This window comes from Macaca thibetana, chromosome 15 (assembly GCF_024542745.1).
Source record: "Macaca thibetana thibetana isolate TM-01 chromosome 15, ASM2454274v1, whole genome shotgun sequence".
Lineage (NCBI taxonomy): Eukaryota > Metazoa > Chordata > Mammalia > Primates > Cercopithecidae > Macaca > Macaca thibetana.
Window position 1 is genome coordinate 14,074,123 of NC_065592.1, and position 12,567 is coordinate 14,086,689.

The 12,567-nt window shown below is 40.2% G+C and overlaps 3 protein-coding genes across 7 annotated transcripts in view; 2 read left to right on the forward strand and 1 right to left on the reverse strand.

The window, feature by feature from the left end:
• The window catches only part of ARPC5L (actin related protein 2/3 complex subunit 5 like), a 360,768-nt gene that overhangs the window by 307,813 nt on the left and 40,388 nt on the right, over positions 1 to 12,567 (reverse strand). The window lies entirely within an intron of this gene.
• NR6A1 (nuclear receptor subfamily 6 group A member 1) overlaps positions 1 to 12,567 on the forward strand; it is a 254,335-nt gene that overhangs the window by 196,633 nt on the left and 45,135 nt on the right. The gene's annotated exons all lie outside the window — the stretch shown is intronic.
• The window catches only part of PSMB7 (proteasome 20S subunit beta 7), a 396,085-nt gene that overhangs the window by 165,530 nt on the left and 217,988 nt on the right, over positions 1 to 12,567 (forward strand). The window lies entirely within an intron of this gene.

The window sequence follows — 12,567 nt, forward strand, 5'->3', positions numbered from 1 at the left end:
TCTGAGAAAGGAGGAAAAGCAGAAGACTGTAGTCCTGGAAATCAAGGTAGAAAAGTGCTTCAAAAAGGGGAGAATTCAGATGTTTGTCCAGTTTCTTTCATTCATTTAGCAAATGTTCTTAGTGCTTTCACTTTATAAGACTCCATGGATAGATCTGGCAGTCATCAGGACAGAGAAGATACCTGTTCACATAGAATTTACATATCTGTTTTAAGGATTTCAGTGTGAAGCTATATAGGGATTCTGAGGGTCTATCTATCTTCAGCTTTAATTTATCCTTAAATTTCAGGAAGCTGCCCTTAAACACTCATGATGATCACTAGTTTTCCCAGTTTCTGCAATGAGCCATCAATTTACAAGAATAGAAAGTTTGGTAGTCAAATTCATGTGGTCCAGAATAGCAACCACTGAGTGTTACAGATACATAGGTCATTTAATGGCCAAATGAAATGCAGAGGCAGCTGTAGTTTGGAGGTTACTTATACAAACATGTACAAATTACTTTCCTTCTCTGGACTCAGTTTCTCCATCTGTAAAGTGAGGAGGACAACCTAGTTTATTTGTAAAGTCCTCTCTGGCTCTGAAATTTAATGGCTCCATAATCCAGAACTAAGTAATTAGAGAAGTCACAAGGGACTAAGATATATAACAAACATCAACCCTCAGAGTCAGTAATACTCTTATTAGTGAAAAACCTCAGTAGCCAAATCAACCACTAATTCAGTATCTGGTGATGGAATCTCAGGTTTTGACACTTGGAAATCACACCAGTGAAAGTTGTGGGATTTTCTTTGGAATAGACTCAAAGAATGTTTTTGTGTGGGAAAAAGTGTGCATACACTTTTCCTAAAGGATATTATGGCTCCTTTGGTTTAGCTGTTTGGTATAATTGCACTGAGTGTATTTTCACCTTTCTAATAGAGGCCTATAAATTAAAACTCAAATTTATGGAAGATATTTCTATAAAGAACTATGGCCCCTGGCTGGAGAAATAAGCGTAGTCATAATAAAATACAATTACATTTGGTGTTTTGGTTTTTTAATAGAGATGAGGTCTTGCTGTGTTGCCCAGGCTGGAATGTGGTGATGCAATCATGGCCTCACCACAGCCTCACCTCCCAGGTTTACGTGATCCTCCCACCCCACCCTCTCGAGTACCTGGGACTACAGGCACACACCACCACTGTTAGCTAATTTTTAATTTTTTGTAGAGATGGCATCTCCCTGTATTGCCCAAGCTGGTCTCAAACTCCTGGGCTCGGATGATCTTCCTGGCTTGGCCTCCCTAATCTCAACTAGGATTACAGGCATGAGCCATTGAGCCCAGACTACAGTTATTGATTCACATCTCCATTTACCAGCAGTCTGCAAGTCTTTTACCTATTTTAATCTCTCAATTCTCACAAAAATCCAGTAATAGATAGGTTTATAGATTAGGAAACCGAAGCTCAGAGACATTAAGTTACACAGCTAAAATAATGACTAACTGGGATACAAAGCTTGTGTTGCTTGGCCGGGCGCGGTAGTTCACACCTATAATCCCAGCACTTTGGGAGGCCGAGGCGGGCTGATCATGAGGTCAGAAGATTGAGACCATCCTGGCTAATATGGTGAAACCCTGTCTCTACTAAAAATACAAAAAATTATCTGGGTGTGGTGGCACACGCCTGTAGTCCCAGCTACTCGGGAGGCTGAGGCAGGAGAATTGCTTGAACCTGGGAGGCGGAGGTTGCAGTGAGCCAAGATCGTGCCACTGTACTCCAACCTGGTGACAGTGAGACTCCATCTCAGAAACAAAAAACAAAACAAAACAAAGCTTTTGTTGCTTTTACTTTTGACTTCATAGTTACAGTAACAATAAAACAAGGGAAAAGAAAACTTTACGGACAATTTACTGCGAAAGCTCAATAAGTAAATGTTGTTTCTCTAATCCAGGCAGTCATCCTGAACTGCAGGTAGATGTAGTGGGGAACAGTGAGGCTACTGAGAACCAGATATGTGACACTGCTGTGATAAGATGCTTTTCACTACCTGACTATACCTGCTAGGTGGGCAAACCCAGTAGGCCCCAGGCATGCAAGAGTTAGAAGCTCACTCAGATGAATCCCTCGGAGGCACCCTGCACTTTACAATTCCTGGGCGCTCCTTCATACATTCCTACTTAGTTCTCATAGGAACTTTTTAGGTAAAGTCACTGTCTTCATTTTACTGATGGGTATCCTGAGACAAACTGGTGACAATATGATAACATTAATAATAATAGCTCACATTTTTGAGCATTTACTATATTCCAAGAACTTTACATGTATTAACTCTGTTCACATTACATGTAATAACTCAGTCCTCACAGTTACGATGTGATAAAATTACTATTGTTATTCCCAGTTTATAGCTGAAGAACTGAGGCATGGAGAGACTGAGCAATATAGACTAAGCCATATAGATTAAGCAATATGACACATTCAGTAAACATTAAAGCTGAGATTTAATTTTTTATTTTTTATTTTTTTGAGACAGTCTCACTCTGTCGCCGAGGCTGGAAGGCAGTGGTGTGATCTCGGCTCATTGAAACCTCTGCCTCCTGGGTTCAAGCAATTCTCCTGTCTCAGCCTCCTGAGTAGCTGGGACTACAGGCGTGTGCCACCATGGCCAGCTAATTGTTTGTATTTTAGTAGAGACAGGGTTTCACCATGTTGCCCAGGCTGGTCTCGAACTCCTGAGCTCAGTCTGCCCACCTCCGCCCCTCAAAGTGCTAGGATTACAGGCATGAGCCACTGAGCCCAGCCAGAGCTCAGATTTTAATCCAGGCAGCTTGACTTCACAGCCTACACTCTTAATCACTATGTACTATACTAGGTTTTAATAGAAATTTGGGACCAGCCTGAGATCACAGGCCTAGCTTAAGCCTCACCAACTTTGTGTGAAGGTGGGGAGTACAGATGGGTAATACAGGCGGTGGGCTGCTTTTGATTTCCTAAAGCTAAGAGGCAAAGCCCATATTTCAATAGGCAGGAACATCAGAGTGACTCAAGGTGATAAACAAAGTCTGTGTTTGGTGCCGAGACCTAGCTTACCATTACAGGATGTGAATCAGCAAGCTTAGCAGTAGAAAATAAAAAGGACTGAGAGGTTTGAGTTACTGTACACTCAGGACTGATCAATAATATTAACCCGTTGTCTTTTATGCCATTGTAGAGTGTGTATTTTATACCCTAAACGTTATAAATTCTATTGTATTCATTTAAAACGTAGTATCTAAAAGGGAGCGGGAACAATGATCTCCCTCTCTTTTCTGTACTCATCAAGCCACAGTCGATTCTGAGCATGATATTTTCATATGGCCTTTCCAAGCAAGAATATGTCCAGAGGAAAGGCAGATGGCCAGCCAGTGTGATGAGGAAATGATATATATAAATCAGTTGTGGGACTAGGGGTATTAAACTCCAAAGGCTGTCAGACTCTTGGTGGAAAAGGGGAGGGAGCAGGCTTGTTCAGGTTGCGCAGTGTCCACAGATTAAATTAAGACCAGGATGTTTTCATTGCAGGGCATTATATTTTAGCATCAAATAAGAAAGTAAGCTTTTTATCACTGGAGGTGTTCAAGCTCATGTAGGAAAGTTACCGTAAAAATGCAGTTATGAAATTAGATAAAGGAGTTAAATGACTCTGCTAAGGCTCCTTCAGTAATATTATAGTTAAGATGAAATTCTTACTCCTTATCTAGTATTCTTTCTACTACCTCCTGCCTCTGATCAGAGTGGTATCTAGCAGGTTTGACATCTGGGAAGTGTCTTGAAACTCTGAAACCAGTGTGATAATTTCTGATATGATAAACATACAGGTGTCATTCATTCATTCATACATCCACCCATTAAGCTGTTATTTTTGAGCACCTACTTTGCTAAGTCTTAGGATATAAGAGTACGCAGGACATAGTCCCTATCTTTGAAATTTACATTCCTGGTGGAGAGAAAGGGTTAATATCTGCTTTTATCATTCAGCAATAAAGAAATATTCCAGTGTCAATACATATTTACATATTGATGTTTTTAACACAAAAGTAGTACATACTTGTGCTAAAGAGATAAAAGAATAAAAATGTCCTCTTGTCTGTCGTGTGTGCCCTTCATTCTCCCTCTCTACTCTAATCACTGATAATAGTTTGGTAAATTTGCTTCCAAACTTTTATCCATGTATATACCAAAGCATGCATGTGTATGTTCATATGTATATATGTTATGGTTTTAAAAAGCAGTAGTTTTTAAGATGTGTCTTATCCTTTTTAAGTAATTGCTTATTCCATTGTATACGTATGTTAGTTTAACTTAACCATTCTCTTCTCCTATATATAGATTAATATTTAGGTTGTCCAACTTTTCACTATTACGGACAGTGTAGAGGCTGTATTTAAAAAGAACTTGGACATAAAAATGTGGAGGAATATAATGAAGGTAGGTGTCAGAAAGACATGCCCTATGAAATACTTTTAAAGGGAACACGAATGTTGGCTTCCTCAGTAAATAGTTATTGCATAAAAGAGAAAGCTTAGGGGACTATGGTTGTTGTCTTCTGTGAAAGGTTGTCCCATGGGGCCTCAGAGAATGGAGTTAGGTCTAGTAGGCAGAAAGTTACAGGGTGAAAGATTTCAAGTTAGAATAAGGAAGAACTTAATAATAGTCCAAGCTGTTGTGTAGTTGTGAGAGAGTGAATGCCTCACTTCTGGAAGTATGCTAGTGTTCATTCCTTAGGTTGGAGTAGATGACCTCTTGATACCCCTTTAAGCACCGAAGCACTGAAATTTTACCCATGTAGGAGAAATTACAGCGTTCACAGCACTCTTCAGACAAAAGAGCTGAGGGCTTCCTACTTTGCCCATTTACCATTTTCAGATGAATTACCCAGGGGTTGGGGATTCAGAGATGAGTTTTCCTCCAAAGACTAGATCCCGTGAGCCTTCTTTTTTCCCATCCCATTGTCGCTGTGAAGATATTACAAGTTGACAGCTATTTTTGGTTTTAAAAGTTTCAGCTTAATACAACCTTGAACTATGAACTGTTCAGAACAAGTAAATTGCAAAGACCATGAAGTCTCATGTTTACAGTTAATCTTCCTAATGCCAAAACCACACTCAGTATCCTTCAGACCTCACTTTAATGCTTTTTGATGCTCATTTTTTGGTTGGAATAACAATTATTTCATAGTTTCCAATACCCAGGATTTCTGGTGACCTTTTCTTCAGACCTTGGAAAAGACTATCATCTCTGTCATGTCCACAATGCTCTTCCTGTAGCATTTTAGATCTCCAGTTTGTCTATAGTTTGCCCTTAGGAATTTCTAGAAAATTCACCTTGCCTGTTTTGCCTATGGAAATGCTTCATTATAGAAGTACTGCTGACACCCAATTAATTTGCCAGAATTCCTTCCACTGACATGTGCGAACATACCACAGATCTCCTCCACTAAGCTAAGCCCACTGTGGAGCAGAAAAGGGCAAGAAACCAGGTTTGATTCTCACTTTCTTGGTGTGTTCTCAATTTGTATGACCTTGGGTAATCATTTCTCTGTGATTCAGTTTCCTCACTTGCAAAATGGAGGTTCTCTCATCAAACATATTGGAAAGAATAGTCTCTATCAGTTGTTCCTACCTTTTTCTTGACATTTTGAAATCTACCTCCTTCCCTCCATGTTCTTGAAGTTGTCTTTAGATGATTCCTGATGATTAGTGACAAAATTAGTATGATTGCCATACCAGGCCATTATTGGAGCCTTGAGGCAAAAGGAAAATTCTAGTGATAGTCATCTGTTTAAAACTTTTTCTTGCATTAATTTTGTATTTTGATTTTAAAAGATTGTATTAAAATATATTGATTGAGTGTTTTGGCACCTGCTTAAATTTTGCACAGAGGCAGTAAGTAGTCCCAGCTCTGCCTTTTGCCTCGTCCCTCAGCCTGTTCTCAGTTCATAGCCTCAGTTTCTCCATACTGTTGACTGCTGTCTATTTAGTACAGCTCTTTGTTTCCTTGACTTCCCTGGCATTGTACTGTCCATATTTTCCTTTGCTCCTAAGGTACCTTTTTTCTATCTCTTGTTCTTCCTGATCTCTAAATATAGATAGACTTTCATTAAGGTTTGTCATAGTCAATTTTTTTTTTTTTTTATGGTAAGAGAAACTCATCAAACTTAACTAGCTCAGGGCCTGAGTGGAAGTTATTGGAAAGAAACTGGGTTAGAGCATGGGACATAGAGAAACATGGAAGAGTTAGGATTCAGGAGGGATGGCAGGAGTCATCAGGAGCCACAGGAACTACTCTCAGACCCTCTGAAGCCATGAAACATAGTACCTCTGCTTTACCTCATCCCCTAACCCTCATCCTAACCACTACCACCTAGTCAAATATCCTCTGCTTTTCAGGAACAAAACCATCTCACTAGTCACCTCACAGCTCATTCTCATCAGAAGTTAGCAAGCCCTGTGTCTTCATTACAAAATCTTGGCAATAGAGAGAACTGCATTAAACCAGTGTCTTTTTCCAGTCCCATCAGCAGCGGCCAGTATCTGTCCGTGGTCCACTCAACTTGTCTAGCAGTGTAAACATAGTACCCACAGGCGGGGCAGTGGCTGCTCTCAAAGAAAAGATTGGTGCGGGCTGAGCAGACAGCCAGAAAGGTATCTACTGCAGATTCCAGTCTCTCTTCATATCCTGTCCTCTGCAATCGCATCCATGCCTACAGACTCCCTACAGAAGGACTCCTTAGGTCAATCTAAATCCAGAATTGCATGTTTACGTTCATTGTGGCTCTCCTCATCTCCTACTACCTCAACCACCACACTCCTAAGACACAGTTAAATACCCACAGCCAGCAAGCCCTTTGTCTGTACTCTTCCCTCTGGCTGAAATTCTTTTTGACATACTTCTACTCTAAGGCTCAGTTCAGGTGATACCTCTTCTAGATAATCTTTCCTTCTGCCCCCCCATCCATCTCCAGAATGACTCACTCACTCCTCTGTGTCCACTATATCGTCTCTCGCTAGTTTAGTATTGACTGCTCTGTATTTAAATTATGGGATTGATGTCCATCTCCTCCACTGCTGTGAGATACATAAAGGGCATAGAGGGGCTCTCAAATATTTATTCAGTGAGTAAATGTTGCGATGATTTGAGACAAGAAGTAAGAATTTTAAATAATCAATGTCTTCTTTATACTTCCAACTTCAAAAGAACTTACTGGTTTAGATACAGTGCATGAATCCAAGCTATCTATGAATGAAATGCCTTTATATTTTTTCCACTGAGAACAATTTATATTTTTGCCTCAGATTCAAGCAACTGTTTCCCTGCCCGCCCCTGCCAAGTAAACAAGGAATCCTTGAAAGTTTCAGTGACATAAGACAAATAATAGATTTCTCCAACTAGAAACCCTAAGTTTTCTATGAAGATGAAAGCCTTGGTTTCTAATTCAGAGATCCCCGCATAGAGGAGATAGGAAGGAATTGGGGACTGTCTTCTGAATTTTTATTTTCTTGCCCTCACCTAGAGTTGAGAAATCAGATGATGGAGTAGCCTTTTTCCTGGATTCATTTCAGCTAATTGTCATTTGTTTCTAGGCCTATGCAGTTAATGGCATCAGTAACATTTTCTTTTGTCTTTTTCCCATCTTTTCTTCTAGTGTAAACCAAAAAGTATCAAAGACAGGTCTCAATCAAGTTAGAAGTTTATTTTGCCAAGGTTTAAGGACACGCCTAGGAGACAGGTCTGTGCCTTTCTCCAAAGAGGGTTTTAGTATTGAAGTGGGAAAAGCAGGCTGGAGGGGAAAGAGGAAAGGTATGGTCACATTACTGAATCCACATGTTGCAAGAGAAAAGGAGCAGCTAGGGGAATAGTCAATTATGTATTCATCTCAGTAAATCAGCACTTTACTTAAGATAAGGTGAATATAGAGTTGCTGCCTGTGGAGATAGGTAACATTTTATCTGTAGCTATCTGCTTAGGAACAAAAGGAAAGGCAGCTTCTTGGATGACTCAGCTTTCAGCTTAATTTTTTTTTTTTCCTTTGGCACAGTAAATTGGGGTCCCAGACTTTTGTTTTCCTTTCACACTAGGGATCAGTAAGAGTAACTCCCAAACAGTCCATCAGTCTTATAAATTGCTCACTTGTTTTCATTCAGCTGATGTCAAATTTTAGAAATGTCCTCTGAGGAACTCCATGTGTGGCCTTTGGAAATGGAATTTTATGGTAGTATGTGCGGTGGAGTGGACATGGTATGTAAACAGAGGAACAGTGCAATGATTTTTTTTATTTGTGTTTAAATTCTGTGTTTGCAAATGAAATTTTGAGGGTACCTGTTCCCAATTTCAATTCTGCCATACAGCCTGAGGCCTTCATTTCAGATAGTGGCAACCTCATGAAACTGATTGGAGCCAGTCTTTAGAATGTACAACTGATCAGAGAGTTGGAACTAGTAATCCAGTTGAAACAGATCCCTTTTGTTTTAAATACCCTTCAGCCAGGCAAGTTCCAGATTGCCTTAGTTGTCAGTATAATTTTGGTCAAGTGAGCAGCTGTACTCTCCATTTCCTAAATCTGGCCTTCATCACAGTCTGAAAAGCAGGTTTTGATAAAAATCAGTTTCCAAATGTAATTTGCGTAACCTGAGCCCTTGGAATGGGTAAAATGCCCTTCTTGGGGAGGAGGAGGTATTTTTGTAACAGCAAAGCTGAGTGAAGGTATGAGAGTATGAAGCCTTTTTGTAACAGGTTTTGTCCTGTGTTTAACCAAATTAAGGTAGAACTGATTGCTAGAAGGGGAGGGTATGTCGTGCTCACTTACAAGATAGATTGCACGTAGTTCTCTGTTTCACACATTTTGTTGTGACTCCTGTCATTTGTTTCCTTAAAGAAGGGGTATGGGTGACGCAGCAGCAGTACTGAGGCTCAGTCTTTTTTTTTTTTTTTTTTTTTTGAGACGGAGTCTTGCTCTGTCACCCAGGCTGGAGTGCAGTGGCGCAGTCTCGGCTCATTGCAAGCTCCGCCTCCTGGGTTCACGCCATTCTCCAGCCTCAGCCTCCCGAGTAGCTGGGACTACAGGCGCCCACCACCATGCCTGGCTAATTTGTATTTTTAGTAGAGACAGGGTTTCACCGTGTTAGCCAGGATGGTCTCGATCTCCTGACCTCGTGATCCACCCGCCTTGGCCTCCCAAAGTGCTGGGATTACAGGCATGAGCCACCATGCCCAGCCTGAGGCTCAGTCTTGATACCTGCCATGCCAACCATCCTTCTCTTCCCCCACCTTCATAGGAGGTAGTTTATGTAATGGGAAGTCTATCTTTGGAAGAATAGTAAGGTTAAAACTCAGTTCCATCACTGATTTGCTGTGTCCTTGGGTGAATCACTTTGCTTTTCTAACCCTGGGCAAGTCACTTAATTTTTTTCTTAATAAAAATAAAATAACAGAAAAATATACAAATGTTTAACTTGTCTTACTTTTCATGAAAGTTTTTATTTGGAAAGCATGGCTTGATTACATGATTACATTTCATTCTCCTCTTACAAGACTGTTTCTATGTTTCTTTTTTTTTTTTTTTTTTTTTTTTGAGATGGAATCTTGTTCTGCCAGGCTAAAGTGCAGTGGCGCCATCTCGGCTCACTGCAACCTCCGCCTCCCGGGTTCAAACAATTCTCTTGCCTCAGCCTCCAAAGTAGCTGAGATTACAGGCACATGCCACCACGCCCAGCTAATTTTTGTATTTTTAGTAGAGATGGGGTTTCACCGTGTTAGCGAGGATAGTCTCAATCTCTTGACCTCGTGATCTGCCCGCCCGGGCCTCCCAAAGTTCTGGGATTACAGGCCTGGCCTGTTTGCCTGGCCTGTTTGTCTTTTTTAAATGCATATGATTCTCTACTAGTTAAAAAAAAAAAGACAGTAAATTTTAAAAAGCATCTACTTGAATCTGTTGCTGCCTCCTACAAAATGTATTTTCTCTATCACTCCGAATGGATCATGATGTATAGCTAATTATATTATTTCTTTACCACTCACTTTTAACTCAGTATGATTTTTGTCCTAACTGGTTCACCGAAGTGGTTCTCAGTAGTGACCTTTGAGCCTTTTTTATTCTGAACACTTTTTTTGTTTGTTTGTTTTTTCTTTTTGTGGAGAGCAGGGTCTCGTTGTCTTGACTAGAGTAGTCTCCAACTCCTGGGCTCAAGCTATCCTCCTGCTCCTGCCTCCCCTGAGTACTGGGATTACAGGTGTGAGCTATCACACCCGGCCCTCATATGTTTTGATGTTGCATTTGACAGTGAGTCTTCTTTGTAGAATCCTTTTGTCCCTTATATTTCTGATAATCATGGATTTACATTCTATCCTTTTCTTCTTTGACCACGTCATCTCACTTTACTTCCCTAAGATCTCGCCTTCCCCTCTCTGTTTTATCCTCCTGCTGCTTCTCCACATTCTCCAACCCCCAACCCCCACCCCTTGGAGTTCTGATCTGTTGCCATAGCTTCAACTGTTCTATGTGTTGAGGACTCCCAGATTCTTCATTTTAGCCCTGACCATTGTCCCCTAAGTAGTTGCCTTTAGAATATTCCCACTTGACTCGCCCATCATGCTCTCTTTAAACTAAAGCCATTAATTTTGCCCCGCGCTCAGCTTTTACTTTCCAATTTTCTGTTAGTGTTGCCGCATTTCTCACAGCCACCTTGGTTTAGAACTTCTGTTCCTCTCTGCCACTTTCCTATCCCCTTCTCTCTTCATCTCTCCTCTGTGGTCCAGTCAGTCAACAAGCCCTTTCTAGGCTCCATTCAAACATCTCAGTAGCCTTCTGTCAGCCGGATAATATCGATTGCAGTCTATTCCAAACCAGTTTTCAAGATATATTTCCCACCATTCCTCCATAAGATCTCTCTATGCAACATCAGTATCCTATGCAATTCTCTCAAACACACCTTGCATTTGTTTTCCTTCCTTTTGCCATTGCTGATATCATTTCCCTTTCTTGGAGTGCTCTGCCATGTTGTGTTTTGTTTTTAGCCTTTTATTATGAAATATTAATACTTAAAGATAAATGGATAAAATACAAATGTACAGCTTAATGACTTACTGTAAAGCAACTGCCCACTTCAAGATACAGAACACTGCGAGGATCCAGAAGCTTCTCCCCACCACGGTACTGTTAACACTATATGTCTCTTTCCCTTCTTTGCCTGTTTTATTTTAAGCTTAATACAAATGGAATCCTGTAGTATTTATTCTTTGCTTTCGCACTTCTTTCACCCATTGTTTGTACAAGTCATCTGTGTTGTTGTAGTAGTTCAGATATGTTTATTGCTGTATAGTATTTCATTGTTGAATGCATACCATCTGTAGTAATGTTGATGAACATTTGGGTTATTTTAAATTCAGGGCTTTTATAAAGCATGCTGATGTGAACATCCTTGAACTTGCCTCCTGATATGCATGTATATGCATTTTTATTGGGTATATTCCTGGGAATGAATCATAGGATAGATGTCCCTTCCACTTAATAATGACATGCCGTTTTCCATGGTGATTGTATAAACAAACAGTCCTACCAACAATATATGAAATTTAGTTTTTCTACATTGCCGTCACAACATGAAGTCTTTTTACATTTCAGTCATTTTGATGGCTATGTAATATCTTATTGTGGTTTTAATTTGCATGTCCTTGATCACTAGTAAGTTTGAACATCTTTTCATAAGTTTATTGATTATGTGGCTTAGCCTCCTTTGTGGCACTCCTGTTCAAGTCTCACATATTTTTCTACTGGGTTGCCTTTTTCTTATTCTTACATAGGAGTTTTATGTATTTTGGAGTTTTATGTATTTTGAGCTCTTTGTAGGTCATGTATTACATATATCTTCTCCCATGCTGTGTCTTGCCTTTTCACTCTATTATATTTTGTTACTTTAATGCAGTTTTATCAATGTTTTCTTCTATGGTTAGTGCTTCTTCTGACTTACTTTTTCTTGTTTGTTTGTTTGTTTGTTTGTTTGTTTTTGAGACGCAGTCTCGTTCTGTCACCCAGGCTGGAGTGCAATGGCACGATCTCGGCTCACTGCAACCCCTGCCTCCTGGGTTCAAGCAATTCTCATGCCTCAGCCTCCCGGGCATCTGGGACTACAGGTGCCTGCCACCACACCCAGCTAATTTTTGTGTTTTTAGTAGAGGTGGGGTTTCACCATGTTAGCCAGGATGGTCTCGATCTCCTGACCTCATGATCTGCCCGCCCCCGCCTCCCAAAGTGCTGGGATTACAGGCGTGAGCCACCACACCTGGCCTTCTGACTTCTTTTTAAAAATCTCTTTATAACTCAAGGTCGTGAAGATATTCTTCTTTATTATCTTCTGAGAGATATATTATTTTGCCTTTGATATTTGGGTCTTAAATTAGAGTACAGTAGAATCGGGTTTCACTTTTTCTCATATAGATATCAACTTGCCCCATCACAATTCATTGAAAAGCCTTGTCTTTTTCTCAGTGCTCTGCAGTGCCATCTTTATAAATTAAATATTCGTATATGCATGGCTATGTTGTAGGG